Consider the following 10,164-nt stretch of genomic DNA (forward strand, 5'->3'; position numbering starts at 1 on the left):
CTTAAATGGAGAGAGAGAGTTTAGCACCACGGATGCGGAGTATAGTTTGCTGGAGATGTCTATTTCTTTATTTCCTTTCATCTGAAAAAGAATTTGGACTTATTCATCTCACAGAATTATAAATTAGGCGCTGATGCACATGGATTAATGTGATGATTTCATTGGGTCTTATCTTTTTCATTTTGAAGCACCGAGTTCACTCGTCTAAAATCGTTTATTTCCGGCTGTTAGCAGAATACGTGAAGTCAATTCAAATTTTCTTGAAAATGAAAGCTTTTTCAGTTTTCCTTTGACAAAAGAAATAAATCCATTTTTAATGGCCAAGAAAATACTATCCTAACTGGCTGGTTAATTGTTAAAACTATGACCCAATGAGCTTTCTGGTTTTCTGCCCAGTCCAAGGCTAACAGCATTGATAACAGGAGTGAGAACCATGATAAAATTAGAATTGCAGACCAAGAGATACCTAATCTGAACTTTTTCAGTCTTGGTTGGATAATCCACTACAAAAGAGAGATTGAGGATATTGCACATTGAAGTAGAGGAGGTTAAGACAGAACAAAGAGATGCATTGGCAGTCATGTTTTATGCATATAGTTTAAAGGGAAAATTTTACAAAACAGCTATAAGACTAGCAATGTTGTATAGCCAGCCTATGGAGTATAGTGTCGGGCAGTCAAGAAAATGACATATCCAAAACCAAGCATTACAGATACGCGAACTTTGACATAGATGAGTGGGAAATTTTGAAAATATAAGATTAAAAATGAGCATATTCATGGAAATCTTCGAGTCGCCCTGGTGGGTGATAAAATGAAGTAGACTGAAAGGGTTGGTTTAGTCATTTGCATAAAAGACCATTATACAGCATCTATGAGAAATGATCTCTAACAAGTTGAAGGACCAAAAAGCCTAGGGATAGGCCTTTAAGGACATGAGTTGAAGTATTGAGAAATGATTTGAAGGCTCATAGTTTAACAATCCATATGGCACTAAACAGAGTGTTATGGTGGAACAGGTTCATGTAGCCAATCATCCCATATGGTTGGGACAAGGCTGTGTAGAGTACAGTTGCATGTATAAAAACTAAAATTTCTATTGTAATCAGAACTCAAGTACCCAGATGTTGCTTACCCCTAATAAAAGGCAAAACTTTGACAGGAATAAAATGAGAGAAATCACAAACAGTGAAGCAAACCAAAAAAAAAAAAAAGAAAAACAAACCAAAACATTTGTTATCATTAGGTGCTGAAAAGGGAATCTGTAAACACTTAAGTTAGAGTGCAGGGTGAACAATCAATGCACTCTATGCCTACACAAAGAACAAGTTCTGTTTCCCAACACCCATATGCTTCCAAAACATACATAAGATGAAACTATTGTTTATTCCATACCTTCCTTAAAGATTATAGTGAAGATAACTCCCTCTCTGCTGGGAGAGTTTAGCATGGGTCGAGGTTAAGTGTGGGATAAATATATTCACAATGTTGTCCAAAATGATTGCAGAGTAGTGCTAGGAAGGATGAGATGATTGAGAAAAGATGTTCTCACAACAACAGATTGAAATATTTTCTTCTTTTCTTGGGGGTATGTGGCACTGGAGTGGTGTTTGAAGTGAATGCTGGGGTTTATTGGGGAGTTCGATTTATTCTGCAATTCCATTTATCATATATGTTCAGAGAAATCATCCCTTCTCAATAGATGGATTATGAAAATCATAGAAAACAGATTGTTTGATCTATCATTGAACTCCTGCAAAAATAAAAAATCACAAATAGGTTTTCAAAGCCAAATGCCGGAATTGGAATTCCAATTTCAACACTACTCAGAAAGTAGCATTGAAGAAGTTTTTCTAATATTGATCATCTTTACAAAATGAATTGAACATTTGTTAGTGTAGGAGAAATGCGGATGTTGAGATGGATGAGTGGAAAAACTAGAAAGGACATGGTAAAAAATGAACTCATTCACATGCAGAGAAGATCATCTACATTACCAGTAAGGAGAAGTGATCTGTTACAAAGCTGAAAGGGCTAGAAGAGACACTAGAGGCAGATCAAAAGGATATGGGTTGAGTTAGCAAGCGATGATTTAGGGCTCATAATTTAAAAGTGGATGAGGCACTGAACAGAGTGATGGCCATGATATGAGACAGGATTCGTGTAGCCGATCTAATATAGTTGGGGCAAGGCTTAGATGATGATGATGAATTGAACATTGAGTAATAAAGTTTACACTTAACAGGAAATTAAACGGTTTGCACTTATTCTTTGGTTCTGAGAAAATCATTAATTAAACTATGAAGCCCATATATGGATACTGACACAGGCAGATAGAGGAAACAGGGGCACATATCTCCATTTCCTAAGATCCTGAACAATTGGTACAAGTATCCCATTTAATATGCTTATATAATGCTTCTATATCTAGTTTTTTAAGTTGAATGCCATTTCTCAATACTAATATCTTGTCAAGTTTATTTAAACTTCTAACTTGTACAGGTTTTCTATTGTATGATTTGTTAAAATATACAATTTACATATTTTATAAGTGTCAACATTATAAATTATACTCTGGAAATGTCCATGCAGTTTCTGGTGTTTTTCTGGGTATGTATTGTGTATTCGTGTCCAAGATTGGTATGTTGTCAGGGTATGATATCAATTCAATGCCTGAGCAATAAGATCTTTTTACATCTAAGAATTAGTTCTGCACTTAAAATATCATAAAGGATCCATATCCTGAGTTGATCACGTTCCTAACTACACTAACAAAAATTAGGTTCAAAAAACTGCTATTAATAAGATATTCATACCCTTAAAATTCTTTGTATGGTGTCAGTGCACAGGAAAAAGACCTTTCAACTTATCAGCATGACAAGTACATAAAACTTAAACAGTAAGGGCACAATGAAAAAAGTGACATAGATGTAAACCTCTTACACTACAAGAATGTACCAACAAATTGGCATGGTGAACCAAAGAAAGATGTGAGAATGGAATAGGGACAATACATACTTGATATGTTTTGTCAACTGCCTTCCAGTATTTTCTATTTGCCTATTTGAGTATCCAAAACCTATAGAGAATAATGTAAGGACTAAGAACATAACTTGTAAAAGAAGCAAAAAGAGATCAAAGTGTCCTTGAACATCAAAAGACAATAAAAAAGCTCTGTACGAGCACATGAACAATGCGAGGGTTGAACATACATATGGTTGAGCTGCTGTATTTGATGTATTCACTCAAAAATGAATGTTTGTTGTACAGATGGTGGACACATATACTTTTTCAGAAACCTCTATCATCATTTGAAAGAAGTGACAAGTATTTGGTGACAAAGGTGACAGTACTGCTAGATGTTCTCTTCAACTACTGGACTCTTTTCCTCTTCTAAAATAAACAGAAAGATTTTCTTTTCATCTCCTGAAACTGTAATGGCAGATCTGCCAAAATTGCTTCATGCTGCAAGTTCATGGAGCATAATTAGGGTCATTTCCATTTAATGGATGACCTTAATGCTAAATTCAATATTACTCTTAAATTGCAGAGACTGATAAATTTAGTAGTGTTGCTAGATAGTTATTTGATGCATAATTGGTTGTACCTACCTTTAGAAATGACAAAAGATTCTTCACAGGTAACTAACAAATATATATATATATATATAGCAAGGGCCATGAGGAAAAGTCATACTCTAGTTTTTTCTTCTTTATTTCCCCCCTTTTCTGCTGCGTTTTTATGTATATATGTTGAAAATTTCTTTTGGCCCTTGATAGAGTGGACGAATCGGGATTCATGTAGCCAACCCCAAATATTTGGGATAAGGCTTTGTTGAAAGTTTCTGTGTTATAGGTCCATTATCAGATACAGGTATAGTTGAGCATACCCTTATTTGAATGTTGCCTTGAATGCCTTCCTGCACTACAATAATGTGGCGAGTATCTTAAATCAACATTTTGGCAAGATGAGCAAAAAAGTAAAAGCAAAGGCAATGTGAATGGAAGAAAAACACCGTATGTTTGATATGCATTTCCTCTCTCTCTTTCTCCTCTGCACTCGTTTTAAATACCAAATCTTATACAATGAGGATAATTTAAGGATAAAGAACAGAACTAATTAAAATGAACAAAGTAAGATCAAGCAAATTCTGAACAACAAAGGGACAATCTTTGTTAACCAGATCTTGCAAGGACATGGCTGAATGGTGTTGGATGCAAAATTTACACTGAAAGATGAAATATCCATAACAAGCACAAAATGCAAGTTGAAAATGTATTTGGTAGGGCCACTGAAGTTGTTGATATCTATATCGAATGCAAGAGCTTGTTCCAATACAGATAGACCTGTAATGAGCAAAATAATTTAATGTCCTAGTGTATATTGCTTGACATCCCATAGAAAAGTAGAGTTTTTCCTCAATCAAACGGGACAATTCTTTTCTCTTCTGTAAAAATCCATGCTTAGAGCTTCCAAAATTGCTTAATACCACAATAGGATGGCATGACTTTACTCAACACCTCACTAATATTTTCCTAATGACTAAACAAATACGTTCATATCATTGTTTGAATTGTTCATTGGAGTTATACCATATAAGTTAACATTTGCATTTTTCTTTTAGAAAATCACTTACATAGTTATATTAGTGAAAATAGATTTCTTGAGTTTAAAAAATTGGAGTTGGGACATGGAAGAATGGGCGTTTAATCATCTAAGCCACTCCTTGGATTTGAGAGGTGTTTCATGATAACATATCATTTAGTCTGTTGTACAGAGAATCAGAGATCTGGATCCTGTTTGCAAGTATCAAGGGTGACAATTTCTCAGTTCAACTATAGGTTGGGGTATGAGTGCCTCAATTTACAATATTTGTTTGTTTGGATCCATTTGTGGGTATTTGTCACGTACAACTTCTTTCATTATAAAACAGAAGTTCATTCTGAAACAACCGTGCAATTAAGATATTGTTTTTTAGCATACATCCAACCAGAATATTCTCAGTTGACAGAACAACCAACAACAAATCAACTCCTGGTAGTTATTTTACTCATTATAGTGTCTCCTTTAATGGATGATTATGCAAGTTAAATTTCAACAAACAGTCAAAAGGACAGAGAGCCCTCAGGTCCAAAGTACCCAAATAATCAAATGCACAGGATCTTTCTTTCTTTATTTTTCAAATTTCGGAGATCGGATAGGCAGATACATGACAAAGCGACAATCATGCACACAGAGAACAGTTATTCGTATAATTGGGTTCCACCAAGCAGATATTACTCAAATCAACTCTACCCAGATATCACTCAAATCAACTCTACCCAGATATCACTCAAATCAACTGTACCCATGAATTCAATTTTATCAATGAAACCTTTACTTTTGTCGCCACTAACATTGAATCACGGAAGAAATTCTAAGCAGTTTCTGAAAGAAGAAAACAGAACAACCTCACTAGTCACTAATTGCAAATAGAAGACGATATCTTTTACTTAGAAAGAAGAGGTGCAGGGTTGCAGAAAAGATCCTCCTTATGACTTGCTGAGAGATTAAAATATAGAGAAATGGGGTTTCATTAAATGGATTGAGAACAGAGACGGCCTAGGCTAAGTGGGTTCACGGTTGCAAGGAAGCAAACGAAGGGCGCAACTAATCACGAGCTTCTTCAAATTTCGGAGTAAAGAGGCGAAAATTTGGCGTTTAATTCTTCCTCCCCTCCTAACACAAGGAACCAAGAGCTCGTTTTGTTTCTTCCATGACTCAATTTGGCGCCCATACAATCCGAACTCTGTAATCTTCCCATCCGTCTCCATGCCCGAGGGAAAGAGAAGGATGATGGGAGATGTCTTCTTCACCTTCGATGCTGTGATTCGACATGTCAGAACCATGTATATACGGGAGAAGGAAAATCCAAAGAAGTAGCCGCAATGGGCGGATAGCTTATCGGCAATGAAGCTGCGAAGGAGTAAAGGAAGTTTCCTGGCAATGGATTTCTGAAGCGCAGAGACGATGATTGATGCCTGACGTTAAGTAAGCGGTTGAACTGTAGTGTTGAAACACGAATCAAACTAAAACTTGACTGGTTTCAGAATTTGACATTTTGGGCTACTTCCGGCGGCGATCTACGTCATGTCTAATGTATGTAGTATGTTGGTTGACCACGAAGCTTCGTTTTCCACTTTTCCTTTCTCCTGTGTCGATGGGTGGAAACATTCTGTGTGTTAGCGCAAACACCATCACCCCATCCCCTTTTTTTCTCCAGTCACAAAATGAGATAATACTTGGTTTCCTGTTTCTCGTAAGAACTGAAAAAGGACACGTAGAGGTCTTTTGAGGAGATCACACCTCTCCCCACAGGGGGGCCGTCCCACAACGCAGCATAGTACATCCCCGCCGTGTGTTTCCTGATTATCATATCATAGGTTCTGGAAATATTATTGGAAGATGTGCTAGGATATGTTTGTGGGGCGGCTCCTTGTAGGGAACAGATGTGAATTCAATCTTTTCGAGTAGGTAATGCCTTTTTGGAAGATGTGAATTCATCTTTTTCAATATCAAAACCATGATGTCATCATTGGAAAATATTTCTAATACAGGGTGAGGATGTACTGTAATGCGGGGCGGCCTCTTGTTGGGAGGAGATGTGAACTCATCTTCTTGAGTAAATAATGCTTCTCCTGGGATGAAATGTAAGACAGAAGCCAAATTTGGCAGCAATGGAAGTTCCATTCTACAAAACAATCTCCTGAGGTTAGGATTAATGCATTGAATAATTGATCATTTCCTGCTTTCCAAATACCCCAAAGAATATCACCCAATGAGAAATTAGGAACAAGACTATGTATTTTCCTTTTTTTTTCTGTTCTATGTATTGGGCAGTCCTAGGTTCTAAGGTTCTCACTTTTGGTTAAACCGCCTGCAGCTTCCAAGTAATAAGCAGATCAAACACTGAACTTTCTTTTTCCACCAAGTCCAAACTATGCGGCTAGTTTGATTTCATGATTTTCCACTCTTTAGCTCACTTGTATTGGCTTGAGGTTAGGGATGACTATTTCTGCCTGACCCCAGGCCTGTGGGCGGCCCAAAATGCTCTTAGGACTACCCTGTAAGGCCCATGATTATCTCTAGAATATATTATCAGGCTGGGGTGCAGGCGAGGCCCAGGTAGCTCAAACCTCAATGCTTTTTACTAGTCAAGAAAAGGGGCCTGGGCCCAGTACATTTTTACTAGTCAAGACTCGTTGAATAAGCAAAGAATAGAGAACTACATCCAGTTCATTCTAATTGACAGATGAACCAAGAAAAAGTGAAGGCAGAAAATTACGAATACCAAGTACAAAATAAGTCATAGCCCAATGGTGGATCTTCATTAATAACTAGGGATTAACAACTTAATTGGTCATCTCATATTGTTTTCAGCCTTATCTCGACATAGTTTTGTCATCTGTGAATGTGATTCTATAATATCCATTAGTGGATTTCTACTCCTCCCCTCTGACGCATGTCGAAACCGCATAAATGTATGTGTTTTCTCGCATTTTTTTAATTATGCAATATGTGATATGACGTTTTCTATTATCTCTAATCCCAAATACTTTTATTTTTCTCACAGGTGATGTAGATAGTATTCTATGCACATGATTAAATCATCTCAATCTATTTTCCCTCCTTTTATCGCTAATAATACCCATTCTTAAATCCTTCTTATGGTTTCAGCATTTTGGAACCAGTGTCTGCACCCATTGCGTACGGATTGCATCCGGACCGTCCGAGCCCACTTACTTTCAGGCAGCCTCAAGTATAAATAAGAAACAATCCCCTCAAGGTAAAGAAATAGAACTTAGTATCAAGAACTTGAAAACTCTTAGTCTCCGTTGTGACCTTGCTTGATTGTTCACACCTAAAGACTCATCCACCTTTTACCGTTGTCATACTAACTTGACCGTTGGAGTCTCCGCCTCGGGTGCCAACCCGGGGCCTCTGACATTCTTCATCCTTTACTCTTTGCAGGACCAGCCTACCAGTCATCGGCCACTCCAGGCCTTGGATTACTCGACTGCACCTCGGCTTAGGAGCGAATTGATAGTGTTACCCTCAGCCCATTTTAACCTGCAACACTATCCATTCTACTTTTACCTCTGATCCATTAACTTAGCATTTGCATTTCTTCCATACTCGGTTTTTGGACATGTTTCTTAATTTCCTATCATTGTATTCCATACAACATATCTGACCTTATAACTATTTTAAAGAATCTTTAGATCCATCCCTACAAAGAGGGTGTGCACCATATATCATAAAGAGGATCTGCCCTTTTTAAGAAAAAGATGGAAGATGAAAATGCAACTGAATATGTAAGAATTCAACACAAGTATGGTTTTTGTACTTGTAAACATCTTGGTTCAAATGGGCATTAAATTTCTCTAACTAATTATAGAGGTAGCTTAGTATTTGAGATAGTAGACATGGCATTAAATTCATTTATTTGGTCAATAACTTTATTATAATGCATTACAAACAGCTTGCAGCATCACTAAAGCTTACTTTCCAAGTTAACATTCTGAGACATCTATCAATGTCACTAAAATGTATGATGTAATGGGAGAAATCAGCAATCTTCTTCAATATTTCAACTGTAGAAACTTACAGGGATTCACAAAAAAATTTCACAATTAGTTAATACAGAGCTTAAGTTTATAACAAAGAAAATCTCCAGCTCTTCTTTTTATTCTTCCTTTCCCTCCTAGTTCGGTTTCCATTTTAATTACAGCTAATTAATTCTCAGTATGGGAACAGTGAAAATAGAAATATGTACAGTATAAATACAAGATCTAAAACTACCGTAGCTGAGCACATTTGTAATTGCACTAATATGTACAAGGTTTAAAAATCTCGTATAAAAGGTTTTGCACTATACATATTTGTATTTTGCACTATACCGTAGCAATCTTCTTCAATATTTGTATTTTGCACTCCATCAACTTAATACTCACAAGTTTAGAATTTCTTAGCAGCTGAAGAAAGAACAGAAAGGAGGGAAATGAAAAAGCTTCTAGCGAGAAGGTAAAGGCCAAGATCCTCACCTTGAAAGACTAGTTCACTTTCCAAGAGCAAGAGGGTCTTCTACAGGTGAGAGATTGAATATCCAGAGAGAGACAGAGAGAGAGAGAGAGAGAGGCTCACTTCGCTCCTTTGTTAAACGACAAAATTAAAACATCCGAATATTTAAATAGTTAAACAAATGGAAGCTACTTCTTCGATCTTCATAAACGAAGAAGGTAGAAGGTAGAACAGAAATGAGTGAAACAAGCACAGATACAGCACAAGTGCACAACTGACTCGACCCATACATTGCTGGAACCGAAAATTTTACAGATTTTGATACTTGAATGCACAATGCAGAGACATTGATGATATAAATACACTCAGATGTCCGGCTTTGCTATGAAAGACGGACTATTTATCTTCACTAATTACTGTTGCACATAAGAATAATGTCTGTCGCCATGAGCCTGAACTTATGGTATAAACGAGTGAAGATTTGCCGCTTAATTCTTCCCCTACGAGGAGGGAGAGTAACAGCAGAGCTTTTCTGGGTTTTCCATCTCACATTCTGGCTTTGGCGATAAGCAGGAGATTCCATCTCCTTAACAACCTCAACTGTCATCTTCTTATCACAGCCTCGATGCCCAACCAAAGCAGGAGGGAGAGAGAGAGAGAGAGAGAGAGAGAGAGAGAGAGAGAGAGTGGAAAAGCAGCTAAGCTAGGGCATCCTTTTGCCAACAAGTTGAACAATAAGTCTGATGATACATGGCATATGACCATGTATGGACATCACTCCTTCTTATTCCTTCCCTTCGTAGCATTGATGGTCATCTCTCCTCTGGTATCAGTCTGCAACTCAACTCTGTAGCAGTCTGCAACTATCTCAGTAGACACAGACAACTCCGCTCCGGCCCCACGCGCATTGTTGACAAAAGAGAAGGGCCAACCTACGCGGAATGAGATGGGTAAGTGAGGCTGTCGACGTACGATTCATGTGGGTTCGAGACAAAAACAAAGCTCTCTGCTGGATAATCCATGCATCGTTACCTCCTTATATAACTCTGATCAGCTGTGCGTGTACACATATTAATGGAATTACATTAATTCAAAAGCTAGCTTG

The 10,164-nt window shown here is 37.3% G+C and overlaps 1 long non-coding RNA gene across 1 annotated transcript; it reads left to right on the forward strand.

The window, feature by feature from the left end:
• Window positions 1-6,293: 6,293 nt before the first annotated feature.
• Window positions 6,294-7,825, forward strand: LOC148851811 (uncharacterized). The gene is made up of 3 exons (XR_016099776.1): window positions 6,294-6,512; window positions 6,596-6,749; window positions 7,716-7,825. It is a non-coding gene; the product is annotated as an uncharacterized LOC148851811 (long non-coding RNA).
• The last annotated feature ends 2,339 nt before the right edge of the window (window positions 7,826-10,164 follow it).

This window comes from Nelumbo lutea, chromosome 5, assembly GCF_056320005.1.
Source record: "Nelumbo lutea isolate HS-2025 chromosome 5, American lotus-T2T, whole genome shotgun sequence".
NCBI lineage: Eukaryota > Viridiplantae > Streptophyta > Magnoliopsida > Proteales > Nelumbonaceae > Nelumbo > Nelumbo lutea.